At 32.3% G+C, this 14,615-nt stretch overlaps 1 long non-coding RNA gene across 1 annotated transcript in view; it reads left to right on the top strand.

The window, feature by feature from the left end:
- The window catches only part of LOC140445736 (uncharacterized), a 380,882-nt gene that overhangs the window by 272,587 nt on the left and 93,680 nt on the right, over window positions 1–14,615 (top strand). The gene's annotated exons all lie outside the window — the stretch shown is intronic.

Here is a 14,615-nt window from a genome sequence, read left to right as displayed (position 1 = left end):
AACTTACTAGTCGTTGAGATTATTTGTGTAAAGCTACGACACTCAACATTAAAAACACACATATAAAATATACCATGTAAAATAATGGACAAAATACATTTTAAAATTTAGTTGGAAAGTTAAAATTTTGTTAGTGACATCTTTTTATGGTGTGTTTTAACTGATCCATAGAGAACAGAAAAAAAAACAAAAATAGTGTGATTAAAAGGTAATTAGGAGTTCTTGCTATTATATTAATGGAAGTAGTGTATTAAACCTGTCTTGATAGTATGCAACATGTTTTGTATGCAGGTGTATTTTGGTGTGTATATGTAAAAGTAAATCGTTATTTTATTTTTGATGTTTTGTCAGTAAGTAACAATCATTGCTCGCTATTAGTTCTAAGACTCTTCCTAACTCCTACTTTAGTGGGCGTCTATTATGGGTAGTATATCATCGACTTGTACGGCACTTTTTGTAACAGTACACCACTTGAATCGAGATTTTAGCGTTTGGAGGTAGAAGACACTCCATTTCTTCCAGAACAATAATTGAATTTAAGACAATTTCTGATAGAGGGACAGTCTGTTTTCTGAGATCTCTAAAGTATTACTAGGCTCCTGTGAGGCCTAATCTGTCTCTAATAGGTATTGACTTACCAGAAAATGGACAGGACCAAAAAAGAAAAGTGCATTCTGAGACCCTAAATACTAGTCTAGAGTTAAGAATCGCCTCAATTTGGCATAGTATTGTATAAGGGGAATTCGTAAATGAGCTCTTCGTTTCTGATTACACGACAAGAATAAAACTTATCTGACTGAATGCCTCTTTTATGTATTCCTACACTTGCTGGATTAAGAGGGGTAGCGAACTAGTGAGGTCGGTTACTAGCTCAAGATGGTAACATTTGTGGTGGTTCATTTAAAAAAATGCTACATACGCTTTATGGGTAGGAGGTCTACGAAGGTGAGATGACTTCAACGTAAAATGTCCAGCTTAGTCCACTGAGATAAATTGGAAGGGTCTTGTGCCTAAAACACGGTTATAGTGAAGCTCAGATATAGACTATATGACTGGTTCTGCTTTAAATCTATGACAAACAGACACACTTGTGGGCTACTCTAGAGTAAAGAGACATGGATTTGATACATCATCAAAAATACAATTCGATTCTTACTAGAAAGAATCATGGGATGTTTCTCATTGTGAGAAAGATGAATAGCGTTGGAAAGTCTACGTCCAATACGTAGTGTGGAATACTTCTGATGAAAACATTTAGTTGTCTAAGCGATCTGTTCGAGAGAGGTTTTTCACTTTTTAATCCTAATATTTCCCTGTGTAATTATCGTAATTGAGGGTATCGTACAATATTTAAAGTTGCTGCTTCAATTTCTTTATTTTGTAAGAAAGGTGAAAGCAATGGGAAATTAGAGCTTTTATTCTTCACATTTTTAATAAATCTAGAAACATAGACCAATACTCATCGCATGCGAGAGAAAAATAGAAACTTAAAGAAAATGACTTCTTAAGGTTTCATTTACCTGTATTTCAGGGGCGGTCGTGGTTAAGGTAACATGTGTTGACCGATTCTCGGTCTTGGCCTCGGCCTCCAAACTGAGAAAAATTAAGGGGGTGCTTAATAAGAAACTCTGAGCCTGACAACCATAACATTGAAAGAGTGGAATTGCGTGAATTGTCCCTGGGATGTGTTGGAATATCTGCTACGTTTAGTAGTGACGGTATGTGATGAAAATAGTAACCCTTGTTTAGAGCAATAATCTTCGGTACACGATTATGAACATAAGAATTCAACGAAAGCCTTTTATTTAATCTCCAACTAACAGCTACTAACGAGTCGCTATAAATATGAGTTTGTGCGATCGGGCAATTCCCCCTTAATACATTCGAAACTAATTGAGTTAAAATAACTTCGATCATCATAGCTTTCAACTCTAAGCAAGATATTGTAAGATTTTGTTTAGCAGAAGCTCCTTTCGTTTGTTAAATGTCAACTTCGGAAATCGTTCTCAAAATACAAACATTAATAAATTAAACAAATTTTGGTTTTTGTTATTTGGTGAAAAATTCTTCTAATAATTTAATTTTATTTGACTTATTTATATTGACAATTCAGACGTATATTATACATTTTAAAGTAGACAACTTTAAAGTGATATTGCCAATATTGCTGAGTTGCGTTCCTGGGACGAGTATCTTAACTACCTGACAATAAAGTCGAGAGCTGTGCATTAGGGTGGAGCGAAACAGTCGATATTTTTTTTGACATGTAATGGCTGCGTAAAGTTGGCCCTACCTATAGTATAATTGCTCCTAGAATTTCAGTAGAAAATAAAAATGTTCAGGGCTCTACCGCGCATCAAAAAAAGAAAAAAATCAAGAAAAATCGATTTTATTTATTTTTTACTTCGAAAGAATAAAAGAAGCTGCTTTTATCGATGTTAATTATTTTCTATTATTTTCGTTAAAACAATGTCATTAGAGCTCTATCTGTCACCCAAGTAAAACTATGAGCAATATTTTTGGAAATAAAATAGATCAAAAATCAGTACCAGTCAGCAAATTGGATTATCTATTCCCAATTTAGCATGGATTTCGGATCAATTTGGCATATCAGACCTGTCCGCAGCAGCACTTGCATCTGCACTACTGCAAAATCTGGGAGTTATTCCGAAAAATGACCGAAAATTCTATTCCGTTATCGACCGAAGTAAGCTCCGAAGAGCACGTCAAAAATACCGTTCTGCTCTGCAAAGTGAATTCGAATCATCCACCGCAGAGATAAGAGGATTATACTTCGATGGCAGAAAGGATAAAACAGCAGTCAACACTGGGAGGAAGAATGGGGTTTTACGGTTTTTAGAGACAAAACTGGAACGTCCTCCGCAGTGGTCAATTTATCTGTTACACATGAATGAATTGCCCCTCCGGCATATCTTTCAACATCTCGATGGATTTCCCATTCGGGACCTCGTGAATACTCTGGCACTATAAGTAAAACTATTATAGTCTTACAAAAATTTCCAATAGACCATTTTGTTCCTATTCATACCACTCTAATACAATTAGATGCTGCAGTTATAAGCTATCTGCAGGCCTTACTAGACCGAGTGCGAACTGTGAGCGTAACATATGGACTGAACCTTAATATTAAGAAAACTAAATTCATGGTTATCAGTAGTACAAACTCAACGTACAATGGGACTACGCTCAAGAGATTAGATCCACAATTGAAATGGCACGGTCTACATTTATTAAGTTGAGATCCTTGCTGTGCTGCAGTGATCTCAGTTTGGGAACCAAGATGCGGATAGTGAGGTGCTACGTTCTTCCAGTGTTACTATGGAGTTGAAGCCTGGACACTGACGCAAGCCACTGAAAAACGAATCGAAGCCTTCGAGATGTGCTTATACAGAAGGATACTAAAAATATCTTATGTGGACCATGTCACCAACGTTGAGGTCCTACAGCGCATGACAAAAGAAAAAAAGTGCTTAATTTAATTAAACAACGTAAGCTTGAGTACCTCTGCCACGTGATGCGGAACGAAGAAAAATATCGAATTCTTCAACTCGTTATGCAGGTTAAAGTATTTGGCAGAAGTAGACCGGGACGCCGTCGTATCTCGTGGTTGAAAAATTTCCGACAATGGTTTGGGATGACCTCAGCGGAGCTGTTTCGCAGAGCAGTCAACAAAACCATGATAGCCTTGATGATCGCCAACATCCGGACCAGATAAGGCACTGAAGAAGAAGAAGTTATAAGCGACCTTAGCAGTGATCAAAAGTACTGATACGAAATTTGTCATTCGGTTTCTAGTGGAAAGTGTTCGATAGATTTAGCATCTCGTAATTCGGGTAACTTGTCACATGCACGATGGGATATAAAGGCAAATCGTATATTGAGTGTTTACGTCGGAAGTAAAAATCCGTCTTTGGTTTTAAGATATTTGGCTGAATTTATGGTAAAAGTTTATGCGCCAGTGTGGTTTAATATTAAAACAAAACCATCGTGTAGTGAAGAAGCAAGACACGTTTTTACAATGATTTAATTGTCACGCTACCTGAGCAACGAGTTAAAAGAAGTCATTGATCATGTTATCAAAAGAAATTCTTATTTTTGTCATGCTTTCTGATGATCGTCCTGCCATAAGCCAACTTGCCTTACGCAGAATGTTGAAGACGCGCACAAAAATACCTACTTTGGACACGAGTGTAAAAAAATTTCTCATTCCTAATTTAAATTTCAATGCTAGTGAATATTATGAACTTATTGATTGGCAAAATTACTCTGTTACAATTTCTCCAAGTTTATGTGCTACAACTGATGAGGATATTAGAAAATGTATTAATGGTGAAGAAGAAGAAATTTTTTTCAAAAAAATTTCTGTCATTTCCTTGTCATACCCAAGCTGTACAAAGATGTGTGAAGGTTGTAACAGAAGCTTTCAATTCTGTCCTCGGCTATGACTCCAGAGATGAATTTATTCGGGCAAGGATTCATTCAAGAACCATATTACATTGATTTAACACTAAGGAGCAATACAAGGCATATTTTTTTTAAGGAGTTTATAGACAAGTAGCATTTTAACTTCCATTTAATAGTCTAGGATATAATATTTAGTTGAACTTTTTTTTTAAGAACCTACTTATTTAGTAAATGGTTTGTTTTCTATATTCAAAGTATTTACAAAATAAGAGATTTTTATTGTTTTGTATATTAAAAGTTTTTATAAAATAAGGGATTTGTATTTTCTTGTCTATTTAAATGTAGAATACTTTTTGAAACTATAAAAGTTGGTAAAAAGCCTAATAGTCATTAATATATTTAGCTTCCGTGCTACTACATTAGAAAAAAAATTTATTGTTTTTTTTTGTTTTATTCTGTAGAACACTAAAGATGAAATAGTAGAAAAATATAAAAAAAACATGGTACTCCTCTATGCAGTAAGCAACTTTTCCGCGCTTTTACATTTCGAAAAAAAAAAAAATAAAAAAAAAATAAAAAATGTTTCACTTTACCCTACTGTACATATCTGGGTACCAATTTAAATAGCCTATGGGACCAATTTGTAGGGATAAAACAGGATAATTTGGGATGCTATATACATTTATTTTAATCGTTTATTTAGAACAGTCAATTAGGAAATGATCTGTACTATTACATCACAAATCGAACACTGTGGGGCTTCGCTGTTTAAGAAAAGGTGGGCGTGCGTAAATAGCTCTTAAATATTAAACAAAAGCATCTTCAGAAATATTTCAGTTTTTTATCTAAAATTAACTCTAAACCAAAAACTAGACTACTTATAAATATAAAGGCAATATATACAAAAAACACACTTTGAAGAGTGTAAAGTTTCAGAGATTTAAAGTAAAACGTATTCTTCTTCGTTGCTGCTGCCACTGCTTTTTCAAACTGTCTTTTGTAAATTTTATATTGGTACTGAATAAAGCCGGTTTCTTTTAGAATTCTCAATTTGTTATTAAAAATTTTTAAAAGAGGATGTCCTTTTCTAAATGCAAACGGAAAATATAAATAGGTATGGAAATCCTTTAATAATATATTTAAAAGGGGAATACCATTTTCATCAAGGTACACCTCTGGTCCGACATATTCAAGACGCTTTGAGAGAATAGATGTTACTGTTTTTTTTTCGTAAGCTACCATATTTACACAGTCCCAGTAATTTGCATTGATTATCACCTCACTGTTGCAGGAAATGTGATGCTCAACGGGATCTTCTGATCTTCTGAAATAATCTACAAGCGATTGAGTAGATAAACATACCTTAAAGTTATATTTAAGCAAATCTATTCGACGTGTAATAGGATTATACACGTTGTCTTTTCGCATAATATCAAACATTTGGCTCTTATAAATGGTGGTTAATATTAAGACGAAGATTAGGTAATTGATGAATATTATTTTAATTGACCTTTTTTTTGAATACAAAGTAACAGTTCCTTCAAATAGTACAGCCAAAAGAAAAGAAAGAATATTAGTATACTTATTCTCAGGAACTAAATAGTCTATTAAAGAAATGATCGCAGACAAAGTTACAAGTAAAAGAAGAAAATAAGCCCAGACAGAATTTGACATTTCTCCATAAAATATTGCCCAATTGTTGCTTATCAATAGACGTGGTGTTACAAAAACTATTTGGTCTTCTGTAATTCTCACGGTTTCGTCGAATGAATAAGGTCGACTGCTATATTTGGAGGCAAACAAAGCAATATACAAATCATACGTCCGATTAAATGTGAATTCTGGACTAATGTCAACAGTAGTGGTACGTTTTAAAGATCTTATAAAATTCAACTTAATCTTTAAACTTTCTACAATTATATTTAATAATTCGATATGAATCCCTTCACTGGAACTTATAACAAATGGTGCAGCTATATCATAAAGCACGTTAAGGTAATCAAACTTCTTGATAAATAATTTGTTTATTTTCTTTCTTATTGTTAGGTCATTCTCTTTTGGTTTTGGACATATTTCAATCAGCTCACGACTAGTTGATGCCACCTTATAGATTCCGTAGGTACTTTTTTCAGTGTTTAACGTGAGAAACAGTGTTTTTGAAATGAAATATTGTTCAACAACATTTATTATAGTTTCGTCTATTTTTTGTACATTAAAAATAAAATAATTTAAATTGTTTAGTATTTCTAATTGATACAAAACATTTAAAATTTCTGAAATATTTCCTGAGAGAACATATATATCTGGAACTATTGTAGCAATTTTGCTAATTTCGCTAATTGTATTAAATAAAACTGCAGAATATTTTTTAATTCGGATATTGGTATTTACCACACATACAATTTTTTTTTCTTGATCTATGAAATCCAATATTTCATTAATACATCCCTCCAGAATATTTTCATTATTTGTAAAAGAAATGTATCCGTCAGACAAAAGTATTCCACTAGATAACAGAAACAAGAAAAGCATCATTTCAACGAATGGACCTAAATAAATGAAATGACGCCTGATATTTTGACGTAGTAATTTTTTACAGATTTAACATATGCTTAAATCTATTAAAAAAACTTCCCTTTACTGTGAACGTAACCATTAATCAAATTTTTTTTTCTGTGTAGATAATTGTATGTAATTTAATACTCATGTTCTTTAATCAACTTACAAAGAAGTTAGAAAATTATTTACACCCGTGAGTATTCTAATATCTCCTGTTTTATAAAATTTTATTTAGGGTCATCCAAAAATATCGTAAATAATTACTATTCAAATGGAAATAAACCACAATTAAAGGTTAAAATAAGTTTATTGACGTTTCAATTTCCACTTCGAATTGTGAAGGGTTTTACCCCCATCTAGAAAATCTCCAACTGCTTGTTGCTGGTACTTCACCCGATTTCATTTGTTTGCAAGAAACCAATTTCTCTAAAAACCATAATTCATACCTTAAAAATTACGTTGGCTACCACTTTATACGAACATCACACGCACGAGCTGGTGGTGGGAGCTCTATATTTATTTCTACAGATATATTCCACCTAGAATTCCACTTAACAACAACTCTAGCCGTTGCCGTTACTGCTTGCTGTCCAAATAAAATCGTAATTTGCAACGTATATATTCCTCCCTATTACACCCTAGCAGCTCTCGAAATTACAAACTAACCAACTTCCTGAACCATTTATCTTAGTTGGAGATTTTAATGCACATAGCACTATGTGGGGCTCCAGTAATACTTTCGGTAGAGGCAAAATGATTGAAAATATCATATTCAATTCCAATCTTAATTTTCTAAATACTGGACACAGCACATACTTTCATATCCAAACAGTTACTCTCTCTTCCATTGATTTAAACATATGAAATCCAGAATTATCTACTTATCTCAAATAAAAACAGATGAAAGGTAGATATACAACATACAAAATTCCAGCCGTTATAGAAGATAACAATGTCATAACTGATGACCAGCAGATTGTAAACACACTTGCCAAATACTATTTAAATAAAACTAAACATGATAACAACTGTACTGGACCAACAAACATGACAAATAAATGTGTTGTACATAAGAATCCAAATTCCAATGATCATCCTGTCAATCTCCCACTAACAATCGACGAATTAGTCGAAGCTGTTAACTCCCTAAAGAACAGTGCTGCAGGGCCGGATGACATTCCATCGATATTCCTAAAATATCTACATGAAGATACCCTAATAAAGTTACTAGAATTTTACAACAGCATATGGCTAGGTAAAAAATTTCCAACACTTTGGCGACAAGCTATAACAATTCCACTCAAGAAAAATGATACTTCTGCCAATACAACTATGTCATTTAGACCCATCTCATTAACGTGCACAGTTTGCAAACTCCTGGAAAAAATTGTCAACAAACACTTACTTTGGTGTCTTGAAAAACATAATATTATCAATTCCGCTCAATCAGGATTTCGTCCAAATCGTTGCACTATGGATCATCTTATCACTCTTCAATCCGATATCATAGAAGCATTCTCTAATAGAAGCAACCTTATAACTGTCTTACTCGATATATAAAGTGCTTTTGACACAGCATGAAGGCCGGCAATTCTAGAAAAACTTAAAGAGTCTAATTTATCTGGAAACATGTATTTGTTGAGAATTTTTTAACTAACAGAAGTTTTAAAGTCTCTGCAAATGGTAAAATGTCTCCCTCATATATCCTGGAGACAGGAGTACCTCAAGGATTAGTCCTCAGCACAACCTTATTTTTACTGCTTCTTAACGACCTTAGTTCCTTAGTACAACCCCCTGTCAAACATAGTATCTATGCGGATGATCTAGTTATTTACTGTTCGGGTAAAGTAACAAGCTCCACTAGCACTCTTTTGCAAAATACTATTGATAACATCTCTCACTAAACAAACTCTTCCACTCATAAAATTAAAAGAGCATCCACTACAAGTAGTTGAAAATCACAAATTTTTAGGGGTAATTTTCGACAAAAAATTAACATGGAAGAGACATATAGAAAAAACTAAAGCCAGTGCTTCAAAAAATATAAATCTCTTAAAATCACTAGCCAATCGACAATGGGGAGCCAAAGAAGAAGTCCTATTAAGTTCATACAGAGCCCTAATAAGATCTAAGTTAGACTACGGATCGATATTATATATGTCTGCCCCCAAAACTTATTTAAAATCACTAGATACAATTCAAAACTCTTCATTAAGAATATGCCTTGGAGACTTCAGATCTAGCCCTACAGAAAGCATATATGTCGAATCGTGTGAACCCCCTCTAAATGTTAGAAGACAACGTCTACTAAACTCCTATTTTGGTAAGGTTTCTGCAAACCCAAATAATATATCTTTTCAACTTGTAAAAAATTTTCAATTAACAGGAGCACACAGTAGAGCTACTGCCAATTCATCACTACAGTTTCTATTGCTACTCTTAGAAAATATTGACCTAAATCTTACCATCCCCATTATTCAGCCCAATACTCCACCTTGGCTAAAAATATTACCTGACTTTAACGTAAAGTTCTGCAGATATAAGAAAATGGAAACCTCCACGATACTCATGAAACAAACTTTTAACGACATAATTAATAGAGGCAAGTTTGATAAGATAATATTCACAGATCCATCTAAAGACGAATAAAGTGTCGGATGTGCTGTTACTTCCACAAATAACAGACTAGCAATGTATAGACTACCTAAGATGACCAGTATATTCACAGCAGAACTCTACGCTATACTTACAGCTCTAGAGGTTCCAATGCAGGGTACCAAAAACTTAGCAATCTGCACAGATTCATTGTCATTTATAAATTCGATTAGAAAAATCTACACATCAAATCCTTTAGTTAATGAGATCCACGAAAGATGTACAGAATTTGCTAAATCAAACACTTCTGTTTCGATGATATGGAATCCTTCACATGTTGGTATTAAACGAAATGAGAATGTTCACCACGCAGCAAATGAAGCACGTCGCTCTGACCTTACAGATGAAAAAGTCCAAATGTTTCAAGATATAATAAATGAAATTAAAAAGTTATCTACCTCAATGTGGCAAAATCAATGGAGTCAATGAATCAGTTGGAATACCCAACTAAAGGCCATCCAATCAAACATTTTAGGACCTAGAATTGTTACTACGGAAAAAAAATCGAACACCATCATTAAAAGGCTCAGAATTGGGCACACACGGCTAACCCACGGATATCTGATGATTCCCGAAGAACCTCCAAACTGCCAATATTGCAACTCCCGTCTAAGTGTACACCATATACTTGTGGAATGTAACCAGTGCGCAGCTGCACGGATCAAACATGGTATTCACGGAAGTTTATGTGATATTTTAAACCCTAAAAACAGTATGTCTAATGTGATAGAGTTCCTTAAACTGTAAATTATATCACCTGTTCTAATTGTATCATCTATCTATATTTCAATTTTGTAATCATCCGCTAGTTTTTTATTTTTTTTTTGATATCATCTATATTGAAATTTAGTGAATCAATGTAACTTAATTTATTGTTTTCTGTAATACAGTTCCTCGTGTCAATAGCCACAGCAGCCGAGACATGTAATTAAAAAAAAAAATCCACTTCGGAAATCGTTCTCAAAATACAAATATCAGTAAATTTAACAAATTTTGTTTTTTTTTTACTTGGTGAAAAATCTTCTAATAATTTAATTTTATCTGACTTATTTATATTGATAATTCAGACATACTTTATACAACGGTCAAAAAAAAAATCATAGCATGTAATTCGTCTTTAAAAAGACAAACGCATGCCATAATGACACTAAAAATCTCCTGTTAGTGAATCCATAGTAAATTATGAGGAAAAAAACAAGAAAACCGGATATTTCAAGTTAAAGTTGATTTCACGTAATCGAATGAACTACCTTACAAGTAAAGTCGTCCCAGGAACGCAACTCAGTAATATTGGCAATATCATTTTGAAGTCCACTGTAAAATGTATAATGTATGTATGAATTGTCAATATAAATAAGTCAGAAAAAATTAAATTATGTTAATTACTATTTAAATGGGAATAAGCCACAATTAAAGGTTAAAATACGTTTATTGACGTTTCAATTTCCACTTCGGATTCCACAACGATTTCCGCTGGACTGCCACACCCGTTTTTTATAGATATTGAAAGTGTCGTGGTTTTCATCTAGTTGTTCTATTTGTTTACAGATTTCTATTAGCCAGTTTTATTTGGCGTCTTTAATGGCTTTCTTTGTTGGTTTGTCGGGAGTGTTGTAACTTTTAGAACCTTCAATTTTGCGTCTCTTTTCCATCATAACTAAACGGTTTATTAAATTTAGATGGAGACATTACTGAAATTCATTTATTAAATAATAACGTATTTTTAAATTTTCATAGATTTATCGTACATGCCTTACAGAAACTAATTCCAAACCAAAAACTAAACTACTTACAATTATTAAGGCAATATAAACAAAAAATACACTTTGCAAACTACTAACTATTTTTTTTTTTTTTTTTTTTCGAAAAATATGTGTCTCGACAGCTAATGGCCATTGACACAGGTACAATTTACATTTATGTTTACATGGTTATTACTTTACATTGGTTACAAATTAGTTACAATACATTTTGTTTTATATTAAAGTGTATAACTTTGTGTTTTTTAAAAAGTTCAATACATTTTCATAGTTGCTGCTGTTTGAGATAAGTATGTCTTTTAGGTCGTTACCAAGATTGTATTTTCTTCTGGCCGCTAGGTAGTGTTGACACTCAAGAAGTACATGTGTTACGGAAGTCTTGCTGTTGCAGTACTGGCACAAAATCTGATTACTGGAATTCATTACGTGTCCATGTGTAAGGCGTGTGTGCCCTATTCTCAATCTTCGAATGATAGATTTGTCCTTTCTTTTCATTGGTGGGAGCTGGTGGTAGAAAATGTTTGGTTGTAGAATGCTTAACTTGGTATTGCTTCTTTTCCAATGATCATTTCAAAGGTCCATTATTTTATGTTTGATTATTCTTTTTAAATCTGATGATGTTTGAATGTCTGTTGTTACGTTAAGAGAACATGCTTGTTTTGCTGCTTAATCGGCTTTTTCGTTACCTGGAATACCAACGTGTGATGGAAAAGAGCAAACTATTTAGTTTTAGGGGTTTAAAATAAAAAGAATTTTTCTTTTGTGATACAGCCACTGCTTTTTCAAATTGTCGTTTGTAAATTTTATACTGATATTCAACGAATCCGGTTTCTTTAAGAGTTGTCAGTTTTCTATTAAAAATATTAAAAAGAGGATGTCCTTTTCTAAATGCAAACACGAAATATAAATAGGAATGGAAATCTTTTAATAATATATTTAAAAGAGGAAAACCATTTTCATCAAGGTACACCTCTGGTCCAACATATTCAAGACGCTTTGAGAGAATTAGTGCTACTGTATTCTTCTCGTGCGCTATCATATTTACGCATTGCCATTAATCTGGGTTAACTATAACATCACTGTTAGTGATGTAATATTCCGAAGTAATATTCAAAGGGATCTTTTGAAGTTTTATAAGAATCAAAAAGGATTTTACTATCTTTTACTATTTAGCATATCTATTTGGCGCTTTATGGGATTATAGGTGTTGTCTTTTCTAATAATATCAAACATTTGGCTTTTATAAACAGTAGTGAATATCAACACGAATATCAGATAGTTGATAATAATAATTTTAACTGCCCTTTTTTTAGAATACAGTTCTAGTGAAAGTGAATGTTCCTTCAAAGAGCAGAGACAAAAGAAAAGAAAGAATATTAGTATGCTTGTTCTCAGGAACTAAATAGTCTATTAAAGAAATGATCACGTACAAAATTAGAAGTAAAAGGACAAAATATGCCCAAACAAAATTTGCAAACTCTCCATAAAATATTGCCCAATTATTTGTAATCAATATATTTGGTGTTATAAAGATCAACTTATCTTCTGTGATCCTTATAGTTTCATCAAATGAATACGATTGAGTGCTAAGTCTTGAAGAAAACAAAGCACCATACAAGTCGTAAGTCCAATTTGATATAAATTCTGGAGTTATGTCAAGAATAGTGGGACGTTCTCTTGACTTTATAAAATTTAACTTAACGTTTATATTTTCTGCAATTATATTTAACAATTCGATATGAATTCCTTGAGTTGTACTAATTACATAAGGCTCATCAATGCTATAGAGAACGTTGAGGTAATCGTACTTCTTGATAAATTTTTTTCCTAACTTGTTTATTGCTGGCCCTTTTTTTTTTTGATTTGGGCATATGTGAATTAACTCATGTCCCGTTGATTTTATCATATAGATTTCATAGTAATCTTCTATAATGTTTAATGTAATAAATAAGACTTTAGAAATAAAATATTGTTCAAGACTCTCCATTATAGTTTCATCTTTATTTTGGACAATTAATATAAAATATTTTAGATTGTTTAATATTTTTAATTTATACAAAACACTTAAAACTTCTGAAACATTTCCTGAGACAAGATATACATTAGGAACTATCGGGGGAATTTTTCTAATTTCACCAAGTCGATTAAAGAAAACTGAAGGATAATTTATAATTCGTATGTTAGCATTTACCACATAAATGAATTTTTTTTCTTCATTTATAAAATCAAATAATTCGTTTATGCAACCTTCGAAAATACTTAAATTGTTTTTATTAGATATATATGCTTCTGTTAAGAGTATACCGCTGGATAACAGAAACAAGAGAAGCATTTTTTCAACTGATTATTCTTAATAAAAAAAATAGTTAGATATTTTGACACAGTAATTTTTTATGTATCCAAAATATGCTCAAGGCGGCCAAATTACCTTATTTTGTATACAAATACAGCCAGTATGAATTATGTATATCCTTTGCTTTGACATCAACATTTGTATGTAATTTAATACTCATTTTTAATCAGCGTAGGAATAAAAAACAAAGAGAGTTACTTTTATAAATAAATTGTCTAAATACTTTCTTTTTCCGTACTATCATTATCTCCTTATTCTTACGAACATTAATTGTCTTTTTTCTAACGTAAACTATTCTAGTAACCTTAAGTTATATAAATGATTGAATGAGTAATACAATGAAATTACACAAATGGTAAGTCACAATTATTATTTATTAATGTGTATTTGGAACTCAATATTTTAGAAGACTCCTTGTTCTAATCACCAAATAGTGTCTATTATACAGGGTGAGTCATAACTATTGGGACATAGACTAAGGACAGGTTATTTGGACCAAAATATGGCTATTGGGCCAAATATGCCTTAATAAAATGTTGCTGAGAAAAAAGATACAGGGTGTTAAAGTTAATTTTTGTTTTTCGTTTTTTGCTAATAGTTTCCCTGTATATTTATAAATTGCTATCAAAATTGGCACAGAGGCATAATCTTAGACAAGAAATAGTATTTTATTTACAATTTTACGTTTTGTCATAGAGGGCGCCACGTGGATCATTCCTAATGATCAAATTGAGTTTAAACTTTTTCTGATAAAACTTTTTAGTAATTTTTAATAGAAAATATGACGTAAACATCATTTTTACGTAAAATTGGTACTCTTGTTTAAACATGATAATTTCAACCGTTTTCGATAAAAACGCAGT

Source organism: Diabrotica undecimpunctata, chromosome 7 (assembly GCF_040954645.1).
Source record: "Diabrotica undecimpunctata isolate CICGRU chromosome 7, icDiaUnde3, whole genome shotgun sequence".
NCBI lineage: Eukaryota > Metazoa > Arthropoda > Insecta > Coleoptera > Chrysomelidae > Diabrotica > Diabrotica undecimpunctata.
Note: the sequence above shows the minus strand (reverse complement) of the source record. Positions and strands in the feature narration are given on the sequence as shown.